This window comes from Ovis canadensis, chromosome 16, assembly GCF_042477335.2.
Source record: "Ovis canadensis isolate MfBH-ARS-UI-01 breed Bighorn chromosome 16, ARS-UI_OviCan_v2, whole genome shotgun sequence".
NCBI lineage: Eukaryota > Metazoa > Chordata > Mammalia > Artiodactyla > Bovidae > Ovis > Ovis canadensis.
Window position 1 is genome coordinate 75,449,482 of NC_091260.1, and position 12,347 is coordinate 75,461,828.

The 12,347-nt window shown below is 44.9% G+C and overlaps 1 protein-coding gene across 1 annotated transcript in view; it reads left to right on the forward strand.

Moving 5' to 3' along the window:
• The window catches only part of CTNND2 (catenin delta 2), a 1,126,037-nt gene that overhangs the window by 942,468 nt on the left and 171,222 nt on the right, over nt 1-12,347 (forward strand). The window lies entirely within an intron of this gene.

Here is a 12,347-nt window from a genome sequence, read left to right on the forward strand (position 1 = left end):
TCTAGCCGCTCAAAAGCCACACGTGGATCAGAAGGTCGCTTGGTGGTAGAGAATCCAAACAAGAGGAGTTAGTTATATTGACTGCAAGTTTTATTCTCTCAACATCTATTCTTTTTACAATGTGATAAGCCCTCTGGTAGGCTTCCCTGTGGCTCAGTGGTAAACAATACATCAGCCAATGCAGGAGATGCGGGTTCGATCGCTGGGTTGGGAAGGTCCCCTGGAGAAGGAAATGGCAACCCACTCCAGTATTCTTGCCTGGAGAATCCCATGGACAGAGAGGCCTGGTGGGCTACAGTGCATTGGGTAAGTCAGACACGACTTAGCAACTAAACAACAACAAGCCCTCTGGTAGGCATGAGGCATGAGAGCAGGGGCTAGACACAGTCTATGGAGTTGGCCATTGAAACCAATGGACAGTGTCATTAAAACAGCCTAATGCCTTTGAGTTCCATTAGGCTACCACGAAACTGGATGAATGGCAGTGTGCTTTTCCTAAATCATGCCTTGGAAAGCCATACCTTTTTTTTTTTCAATATTTTCATGGCTGAACAAGCTTTTTGCTTTTTGTTGGTTTATTGTTACATCTTGTGGCCCTGAAGCTTTCTCTCTCTCCAGGATTTTGCATTTCTCTTATCTTTTCTATTAGGAAAAGTATGAAAAAAAACTTCAGTTTTCATTTCTTTCTGAAGACCTTTCTGTGCCCCCAAGAAAACTAACTAAAATTTCACTGGGTTCTTCCTGGCATTTATGTTCCATGAAATAGTAGATATCTTCTCCCAAAACATTATTCTATTTCCCTAAGCTAGAGAAAGTGAGGGTTTGAATTCACCTTAAGTGTAAATGATTAATATAAAATACCTCATCATGCTTTTCCTTCTTAAAGTTTTCATTACGTATTTCTGAAAATTCTGATCCACTTAATTTTAAAAATGTACAGGATCTAGCTAAAATTTGTCTTTAATTACTTATTCTATAATTTGGTTACAAATATGGACTTCTTTTAAAAGGAAGGCGTATCTTTTTTTTTTAATTTTATTTTACTTTACAATACTGTAATGGTCTTGCCATACGTCAACATGAATCCGCCACGGGTGTACATGTGTTCCCAATCCTGAACCCCCTCCCACCTCCCTCCCCATACCATCTCTCTGGGTCATCCCAGTGCACCAACCCCAAGCATCCTGTATCCTGCATCAAGCCTAGACTGGCGATTCGTTTCATATATGATATTATACATGTTTCAATGCCATTCTCCCAAATCATCCCACCCTCTCCCTCTCCCTCTCCCATAGAGTCCAAAAGACTGTTCTATACATCTGTGTTTCTTTTGCTGTCTTGCATACAGGGTTATCATTACCATCTTTCTAAATTCCATATATATGTGTTAGTATACTGTATTGGTGTTTTTCTTTCTGGCTTACTTCACTCTGTATAATCGGCTCCAGTTTCATCCACCTCATTAGAACTGATTCAAATGTATTCTTTTTAATGGCTGAGTGGCGAATCTTAAATTTTATCTTTCCAGTATGAGTAGTCATACTTCCTGTTAGAGTCTGAATAGTCAAATCTTCCGTTAGTATGAACAGATTACTTCCTTTGAGAAAAGATTAAATGAAGAAGTTTATTTTCATTTAATCGGTAGACAATGGTGCTTCATATTTACTGACATAAACCATTGGGTTATAAAGTAAAAGTAAAAAGATGGTTCCTTCTTAGAATCTTTCATAACTTCTTGATATTAAAAATATAATTTTTCCTTCTTCTGCCTCCCGAATTATATCACATTGCATCAGAAATAGCTTCCCTGGAGGAAAAGCAAAGAAGTCTATTAATCATAAACTGAAGAAGAAAGAGCTTGACAGTTTTACTTCTTGCTTACATACTAAGCCTCTCCAATATTTTAAAACATGTATTTTCATATCATTTCTCCTTTCCCTTTTCAAAATGACATTTATTTTGAAATAGAGCCAGTGTTTACCAGAGTTGGAACAAAACAGCCCAGAGGATGAGTCCAGTTCACGGAAGAGGTGGAGGCTAGCCCATGTTCAGCAACACTGGAGAAGATCTCCACCTTGCGGTTATGCTTGCCCTTGGAGAAAAGAGAAACATAAGCAAGGAGAGCCATGAATAACATTTTCCAAAGACACCAGTTCAGAGGACACCTTCCTAGCCACTGTCTTACAGATTCAAAGTGAAGAGCTGGATGTACAATTCTGCCCTGCTCAGCTTGTCTCTTAAGTCTTCCGGTCTCCTCATCCTCTTCCTTGAGTCCAGTTGTTCCTTAATTAACAAAGAATGTTTCAAATAAATTTCATTTCTTCCTTAGGTGACCAAGAACATTTGAAATGGAGGAGAAACGTTCTCACGGGCCCCCTTTCCTGGGTTAGTGATTTCCTCCTGCAGATGTCCATGACTGTGTGCTACAGGGCGTTTGATGGACAGCTGCGGGGCAGGCTGCCTGGGATGGCTGGACCCCTGGGTTCCTCTCCATCACCCTTGGAGCTGTGGGAGGCAGGAATGAGAAATGGGCCCCCAGAACTCAGAGAGCGATGGCCACATGGGGATTACAGGAAGCAGAGATGCAGGTGGGGAGAACACAGAGGGTTATCACTTGTGGGCCTGCATCGTGGACCTCCAGGTCGTCTCTCTGTGATGGGATCGTTGTCATCCTGTAGAAAGTTGCTCATTCCAGACCCTGAGAATTGGGGAAGCTACTGAAAGTAAAAATAATTCTTTTCAATTCTTATTAGAAAATTCTTATTCTGAGCCGGCAGAAGCTTCTGGAAGTACCCACTAAAATGAGGAAAGTCAAAAAGAAGGCACCCTTGTCTAGATTGCATGCTTGGTCTACATTTTCTGGCCTCCAAAAGGTTTAAGCCAAAGAAGCAATAGTTATAACACACTAACGGGTTGACAGCTGTCCACACGAGTGCTTCAGGACACGGTGCTTTTTCTACTATAAATCTGTGTCATAAATTCACTTTTGGTTTTTCAGTCTGCTGAGTGAAAGGACAAACATGCCAGGACTTCAGACTAAGCCTGTGTCCTTTGTTATTACCCCATAGAGATACAAATACATCATCATTCCCTGTTAACAGGCCCTCGAGTAGCAAGGAGATGCTGTGCCATGGACACACGGACTGGGGCTAATGAATCCCAACAACTAATTACATTTCTCTTAAAGTAACTTATTGCCAGAAAGTAGCTGTGTTAGCACGAAGATGTTATGTGAGAATGGCAATCCCCAGGAAGAGGCCACCTAATTAATCATCCCCCATAATTCTCCATAATAGCCCTGTCTGGACTTTCGTGTCCAGACAACTGTTCTTCCCAGGGTTGCATTTGGCCTGACCTTATTTTGGACCAACAATGTAATTGGTAATTGCAGGCTAATTTATATAAACAAATGAGGGCCCTGCCAAATAAAAGCACCATCATTGCAGTTGGTATTCAAGGCTCTAAGAGCTCTCTATTTTGCACAAGTTTAGGTCAAGTGGTGGCAGCCAATGATGCTTACGCAAAAAATAATTATTTCAGAGAAGCAAAAGCACCATGCCCTTGTGAAGCCTGCCAGGAAGCATTGCTTGTGACCTGTTGTATGGAGTGAGTCCTCCTTCTTATATTTTAGATGAAGCTGGTTTCAGGTGTTTACTTAGAATCTCATCAGGACCTGAAGGGCTGTTTTTCCTTAGCACGTATGAAGGAAGTGCTGATAAGTTTCTTCCTAGAACATAAAGGAACTTCACTTATTTCTTCTCTGCAGGCAGCACTGTCATCCTGCCTAGCAAACTTGATTAAATGTCATTTGTCCTTGACTCCTGTCACTTTTAAGCAACTGAAATAGATGAAGAGGCTGGTGCTTCCCAAATCAGAAGGAGCCAAGTGTCCACAGCCAGAGCCCGTGGGAATAGAAACTCACAAAGGAACTCAAGCTGGGGTTTATTAGGATTATACAGGGCTCCTTCTTATTTGAAGACAGGTGATTGAGACAGATTATCCCCCTGTTTCCTCTCAAGCACTCAGCCAGGATCCCCTGCGAGCTTAGATAGAGACCTCTGGAAGACAAGTGTCTGAGTATCCTGCGGAGGCCAGCAGGGGACCTACCACAGCTCAGAAGGGCAAAGCTGTGAGCCAAAAGCACCCGAGTAGCTGCTGAGACAGGAATACCATTGGAGAAAGGGAGGCCTGTCACCTCTCATGTCCTCTAAACTTCTTCTTTGTATAGGAACTTTTTATATTCCATAGGCTTTAATTTGGGCTTCCCTGGCGGTTCAGCAATAAACAATCCGCCTGCAATGCTAGAGACCTGGGTCAAATCCCTGGGTTGGGAAGATTCCCCTGGAGGAGGGCATGGCAACCCACTCCAGTATTCTTGCCTGGAGAATCCCATGGACAAAGGAGCCTGGCAGGCTATAGTCCATGGGGTCGCAAACATATGGACACGACTGAGCGACTGAACGCAACAGCAACATAAAATGAACCATTTAAAAGGGAACAATCCAGTGGCATTTAGTTCGTCCACAGTGTAGTGCGGTCACCTGTGTGTGGTTCCAGAATGTTTTCAGGACCCCAGAGAGAAATTCTGGACCTAGTAGCTGGATCCATTCTCCCTCCTGCTGGTCCTAGTGATCAGCAGTCTGTGTTCTGTCATTATGGATTTACTCACTTTGACTGTTTCATTTAAATGAAGTCTTGGAACATATAGCCTTTTGTGACTGGCTTCCTCTACTCAGCGTAATGTTTTCAAGGGTCATCTATGCTGCAGCAGGAAGAGTACTTTCTCCTTTTTTATAGTGGACTAATGAATGTTTCTTTGCTTGGATATACTGTGTTCTGTTTATCCATTCATCCATCAGTGGTCACTGGGGCTGTGTCTGCCCTCTGGCTACTGTGACTAATGCTGGTATTAGCATGTCTCGGTATTTGTCTGAGCCTCTGTTTTCATTGTTTTAGTAGGCATATGTTTAGGAGCAGAATTGCTGGATTATAAAGCTATGACAAACATAGACAGTGTTAAAAAGCAGAGGTATCACTCTGCTGACAAAGGTCCATCTAGTCAGAGCTCTGGTTTTCCATTAGTCATGTATGGATGTGAGAGTTGGCCAATAAAGAAAGCTGAGGACCAAAGAATTAATGCTTTTGAACTGTGGTGTTGGAGAAGACTATTGAGAGTCCCTTGGACTGGAAGGAGATCAAACCAGTCCATCCCAAAGGAAATCAGTCCTAATTACTCATTGGAAGGACTGATTCTGAAGCTCCAGTACTTTGGCCATCTGATGCCAAGAGCCGACTCTTTGGAAAAGACCCTGATGCTGGAGAAGATTGAGGGCAAGAGGAGAAGGGTGTGATAGAGGATGAGATGGTTAGATAGCGTCACCGACTCAATGGGCATGAATCTGAGTAAACTCCAAAAGATAATGAAGGACAGAGGAGCCGGCATCCATGACGTCTCAAAGGGCTGAACACAATTTAGCTGCTGAACAGCAACAATCTTTCATGGGTAGCTTTTTGAGGACTGCCAAACTGTTAACCTACCCATTTTATGTGTCCATTCTATTGTATTTTCTGAGCCAGACTACTCTCTTTCTCTCAAAATAGTTTGCCTCCTCTTTCGTCTATTCATTCCAGAGAGGTTTTCTCTTTAGCTGTTGGATTATTAAGGCCGTTTATCTTTATATTACTCTGCATGAGTCCTTAGAAGAAAGGCACTATGTGAGTGTTACTGTTCACTTTAAAACTCTGAAGACTGGTAAGAACTCACGGCAGTTTCATAGTCAAAGCTGGCCAGACCCTCCGAGTCTCCAGCTCCACCGTGGACCCCTCTGCCCTCCTTATGTTTGCAGTACCAGCCTCTTTTCTGTTCTACACGCTGATCTTTCCTACCTCAAGACCTTTGTATGTGACTCCCAGCACCTGGAAGGCTTTTCTCTTCTTTACCTTTAGGCTCAGTATCTGTGCATGCTAAGTTGCTTCAGTCATGTCCGACCCTGTGCAACCCTATGGACTGTAGCCTGCCAGCCTCCTCTGTCCGTGGGATTCTCCAGGCAAGAATACTGGAGTCAGTTGCCATGCCCTCCTGCAGAGAATCTTCCCAACCCAGGGATCGAACCCACGTCTCTTACCATTGGCAGGCAGGTTCTTTGTCACTAGTGCCACCTGGGAAGCCTCCATTTAAATATCTTCTATTCAGAGAGACCTTCCTTAACATCCTCCCTCCCTAATGGCTTTTCAAAGCACCCTGGGCTCTTGATCAGATCTTCTGACCATTTGAAGCGATGTCTTTGCCTGTGTATTTGTGTGGGTCAGGTCAGTTGCTCCATCTTTTATCTATATGAGGATCATGTCTTTTATCGTCATAGATTGTCCTGCCCCAGAACACCCTCTGGCCCTGACAGACTCCTGTAAATAGCTTTTAACTGAATGAGTGAATGACTGAATTCATGAAGGTCCTTTTGATGCTTTGCAGCTACCTAAAAAGTGTCCCGTACTAATTTTCACCAAAGCAAGGAACCTTTTAACTCCCCTGGCTGCTCATAAAATCTTGCCAATTGCAGAAATAATGTTCCTTGCACGATCACCAGTTTCCCCAGATCCATTGCTTTGTTAGAGCAGTCTACCTGCTTGTTCTCCAGTGTGAGTGTTTGTGATATTTCTGATAAATAAAACCACCACATCCATCAGTTTGACCAAATGGCAGAATTTCTTTTCTCCTGTTTAGTTCAGTTTGTCTTTGTGTTTTGCTCTTACTGTCCCAGGTTCTTAAGATGCTGAATTCTTCATCCCACTCATTTATTGGTTTATCAGCGAAGTTAGATAATAAATATGGAGGCTAAACATCACCTCATTCTCATGAGAACTTTACATATGATAGATTCTTGTGTATGTCCCCCCACCCATTTTAAATAAGAAGAAAATGCAGCTTATAGAGGTTTAGCAATGTGTCTCAGAGCTCACAGTATAAACTGTGAGCCAGGATTTAAACCTGAACTTTCTGAATCCAAGTAGAATGCTCTGCCATGACACTACTTCCTAGGAATCAGCCAGTTAGCACTCAACCCTGCAGCCAGCCCGTCTTATTTGTAAATAATTAGAAGAGTCGTAACCATATCTTCATTGCCTCCTTGGCCAAGTGCTAAATGAACAGCGTAAACAACATGGGTGACATCTGTTGTTCCACACAAACATATATTAAATTTCTAGTACGTGCCCAGGTACCAGAGAAACGCACATGAATAAGACATAAGACACGAATAAGACATGATACTGCAGTGAGCAGCCCTTCCCTTCTCCAGGGGATCTTTCCACCCTAGGGATCAACCTGGGTTTCCCACACTGCAGGCAGATTCTTCTGATCACTGGTAGTAGCGTCGTAGTGTTAGTCGCTCAGTCGTGTCTTAGTCTTTGTGACCCCACGGGCTGTACTCTGCCAGACTCCTCTGTCCATGGGATTCTCCAGGCAAGAACACCAGCGTGAACTGCCGTTCCCTTCTCTAGATGATCTTCCTGACCCAGAGATCGAACCTGGGTCTCCTGCACTGCAGGCAGATTCTTTACCATCTGAGCTACAGGGATTCTGCACCACCTGGGAAGCCCCGTAAGACATGATACTCATGGCTAAAAGGATAGAAAGGCTTCTGAGCTATAGCGCATAACGCGTGTACTTAGTGCCGTGCCAAATGTGTACGTAGAATATCTGGAGGGCCCTGAGTGAAGGAATCACAGATCCCACATGGAGGACTTCAGGAAGCCTGCCAGGGCCTGCCCTGGGAGGCAGGTGAGCTTTCAGGGGAAGGGCTAGAGGGGACAGACTGGGGTGGGCAAGTGGCTGAGGGGGACTAGTCAGGATGTGGTTGGCGGGGAAGGACCCAAGAGGCCCCTGCAACGGTCTTTTGGGAGCCGATTGAGAAGCATTGGGAGGGAGGGTCATTTCAAAGAGGTTTCTTGACTTTCGTAGGCCATGGGGACCCCCGGGAGGGTAGGCAGTTACAGACACCGTGTTCCCTGTGCTGTGCCCACCGGGAGGAGGATGGGTGAGGGCAGAGGAGAGGCCAGCTGCAGGAATCGTGGAGCAGGCAGAGGAGCCCATGGAGCCGGGAGGCCACTGGCTCTGTGTGCTGGGCCTGGGCCCGTCCAGGTCGTGCATGAAACTTCGACACATTGTCTTTGCGATAGGTGTGATGTTGGGACGGGAGATCATTGTTAAGCGTAAAGTCCAAACCAAGAGGCTGCTGGCTTCAAATCCGGATGTGACCAGAAACGTGCTAGTTGCACGATCTTGGGCACCCAAGGTGGCCTCTCCTGGCCTCAGTTTCTCTGTGAATGACGGTGGTGGTGGCCATGCAGGGCTGGGATGAGGGTGAGGCGAGCAAGGCTGAGCTGTGCCGGGTTATTGTTGCTCAGACTCTCAAGTCGTGTCCGACTCGCTGCGACCCCGTGGACTGCAGCATGCCAGGCTTCCCTGTCCTTCGCTATCTCCCAGAGTTTGCTCAAACTCACGTGCCAAGTTAGAGCCCTCTTTTATTTACCATTTTGATATTTGGAGGAATTCCCTGGTGGCCCAGTGGTTTGGACTCAGCACTTTCACTGCCAAGTTCAATCCCTGGGCCAGGAAACTAAGATCCCATGAGCTGCGTGGTGAGGCCAAAAAAATTAAAATATTAAAAAGAGTAAAACAGGAAATGATCTTGTTAGTACCAGCGTTCTAGAACACCAGTGCCTATAAGCACCAGAGAACTGACATTAATAACAGACAGGCAAAGTTGTTCCATAAGGACTAGTTAATTTTTAAAAATAAATAAAATTTTGATATTGTGTTCATCATGTATTTTTTCCCACTAATTCTGATGGAGAAATATTGCGTTAAAATATTATTTAGTAAAACAATGTAAAAGTACTTAACTGAACTGTACACTAAAAAATGTCTAAGGTGATAAATTTTGTTACTTATAGTTTACCAGATTTTAAGAGTGTCTGTTATTTCTGATGATTAGTGAATTTTTTTGGTACCCACCCCACCGAATTTTGCATTGAACGAAGTCCTAACTCACCTTACCCTTGCAGTCATGCACATAAATATTAATAGCTTGGCATAAGACTTGGCCTATAGGAAGCTGAACTGATAGGAAACTTGCTTCAGCTGATGGCTGCTGACCCTGTATAGTAACCATCCTGTAAATGCAGTGAAAGTCTTGGGAGCTACTGGGAATGATCAGGGAAGAGGTGAGGGCTGAATGTTGGGTCTCCATAGGCTCCTAAGTACTTTACAGACTTTCAGTTCAATGCAGTTCAGTCGCTCAGTTGTGTCCAACTCTTTGCAACCCCATGGACTGCAGCATACCAGGCCTCCCTGTCCATCACCAGCTCCCAGAGTTTACTAAAACTCATGTCCATTGAGTCGGTGATGCCATCCAACCACCTCATCCTCTTACAGACTTTACCTTGTCCAATTGTCTCAAAACATGAGCCCACTTTACAGATGGACAAACTGAAGGTCAGAGAAGGTAAATGTTTTGCCCAAGGTAAGGCTGATAATTATCAGAGCTGAAATTTGACACCAAAGGTTTTCTACTCCCCAGACTGACTTTCAGAGCATAAAATACTTCCATGCATTACAAATGAATGCCAATAAATACAGACATTATATTATAGAAATCAGGACCTTCTAAGAGATAGGTGTGGAGGTATTCCTGGGGTGTCCTCCTCCTGTGATCATCCTTCTCCCTGGCTCCCCAAGAATCCCCACTGTCTCCAACTGCAGAGTCTCTTGCCTGAAATTCCTTTAACGAGATACGAATGTGGCCTGCTCTGTCATTGAACTCTCTATGGACCAGGGCTGGAGGAGTGGTCAGCTGGCGTCTGCTTTGGGTGCAGGCTTCCACTTTTACGTCCTCTCTGTGGCTACAGTACATTAGCATTGCTGTCACTTAGTCCTTCTGTCTCTTTCCCGTGCTAGAAAGTTATCACCCATTTGACAAGCAAAGGAATCAGCCACAAGCAGCAGTGCGGATTTAGCCACAGACCAAAATTGGCCCTGGGTGGAAACGTGGAACTACCGAGCGCTGTCTGCTGCCAGCCTGTGCGTCTGAGTGCAGACACAGCTGGCCAAGGGCATCTGCCTGGTTCCTCCTAACCCTAATCAGAGTTTGCGTTCACTTTGTCAGCTCGCATGGATGGCCATCCTTCCCACAGCCACCCTTCTTGCAGGCCAGCTGCCCAGCCTCTAGCTCTTCCCCAGGATAGCATGATGCTCCATGACCAGAGTGTGGAATGACCATAACCAGATGCCAGGGGGCAGGAAGCAAGTAACATAAGTGGGGTGAAAATTATGAAACTGTTCGATGAAGGAGCATAGAACAAAGGGGTTTCACCTGGGCAGCGGGCAGGGGAAGCCCGCCTGTGATAAAGACAGGAAAGATGAGTAGCACTTGGCCAAGCGACAAAGAAGGAAGAGTTCCCAGGCAGATGCCGTGATCAGGACCTCAGGTCTGACTCTGAGTACAGTGCAAGGTCTTAAACGTGTGCGCTGATGTACATCTTAGGAGAATCACTGGAGCTTCCCTGAAATGTGGGGGAATTGTAGCCCAAATCCCATCTCTGTACACCAGTACCAAATTGAATCACAAAGGCAGAGTTCTGGGTGAAGCAGAAAAGAGCTTTGTGGCTCTGCCAGCCAAGAGGGGCCACAGCAGGCTAATGCCCACAGAAGTGTGCTGTGTCCTGACCAGGAGTAGGAGGTGAGGAGCTTTATAGTGATGGTTCAGAGGGCATGACCACATTCTTCTGGTTGGTGGTGGGGTAATTTGGAGTCAGCAGCACTAACCTTCTGGTGGGCAGCATACAGTTGGCGTCTTTGACCTGGTAGGGGCAGCACCCTGCCCCAGGGCTGCACTATGGTTTCTTGGCTGCTCCGCCTTTGTCTTTGTATCCCCAGTTCAGTTCAGTCGCTCAGTCATGTCCAATCCTTTGCATCCCCTCTCTTCCTTAATCAGAAACTGTTTGCACCCACCCTTTAGAACTCAGAGAAGGTCTTGGAGGCTGAATGAAGCCTGTTTGCTATAAACAAGAAAACTGGAGGACATAGAAAGGCTTTTGTGCCCAGGAGCCCCACAGGGTCCGGCTTGGTTTCAGAATGAGGACAGAAGCAGAGAGACCGATTAAGAGACAAGAGATGCCGTGCTGTGGGCACAGCAGTGGCTGTGGAGCAGGATTCTGAAGATGCTTTGATACTGGAGCTGATTGATGTGCTGGCTGATTGAATGTAGATGTGCAGGTAAGGTAAGATTCAAGGGTGATCAACATCGTATTTATCCAGAGAATTAAAGTGTTTGGTGCACAGCAGAATAACTTGTAAGGAAACCTCCCCCGTCCCCAGCCCCACCCCTACAAAACAGGTTCCAGTTAGCACTACTTTTCTTTCTCCATTACTTATTATCTGTTTTTTTTTTCTCCTTGCTTTTAAGATTTCCTCCTCCTTCATCTCTTGATCACTGTAACCACAAATACACTTTGCAGAGGTTCATTGTCATCCTCATTCTTCGTATTCTGTTCATCCCCAATATAATTCAGGGAATCCCTGGTGAGGGAAATCAGAATTGAAACCAAGCACAAAAAGATAATCAACACTGTAGACATTAAGTGTCTCTGCCCACCCACTGTGCTGCAGCCCAGAGGGAGAGCGGGGGTGTAGCTGTGGCTGGCTGGTTTGTACCTGCTGGTAACCCAAAGCTGTCCACAGCTCCCACACCACCAGAGGCCAGTGCTGACGGGAGGGTATCAGTCATGGGCACCCTATCCTTGAGGTGTGTCCATGGAGGAGAAAAAGAGGAAACTATTACTTTAAGCCTGCAGCAGTTCTAAATTGCTTTGGCATTGGAATAAACTGTATATTTGATTTTTGGCATGTGCTATAAAAAATGCTCTATGGTGAGTATTTATGATTAAAACTAAAGCAGTCCATTGTGTCTCTGAGGGAATTTTAGGGGATTATTGGATTATTGGAAATACTGGATTCAATCCCTAGGTCTACTGATCCAACAGGTGGTGATTTTCTTTCTTTCTTTCTTTTTTTTTTCTTTTCATTTCTTTCTTTCTTTTTTTTTTTAAATTTTTATTTTTACTTTATTTTACTTTACAACAATACTGTATTGGTTTTGCCATACATTGACATGAATCCACCATGGGTGTACATGCGTTCCCAAACATGAACCCCCCTCCCACCTCCCTCCCCATAACATCTCGCTGGGTCATCCCCATGCACCAGCCCCTGATTTTCTATAATATAGGATTCCCCTACCTGTTTCCCTTTTACACACACAAAAAAATGGTGTTGAAACCATGTAACTCAG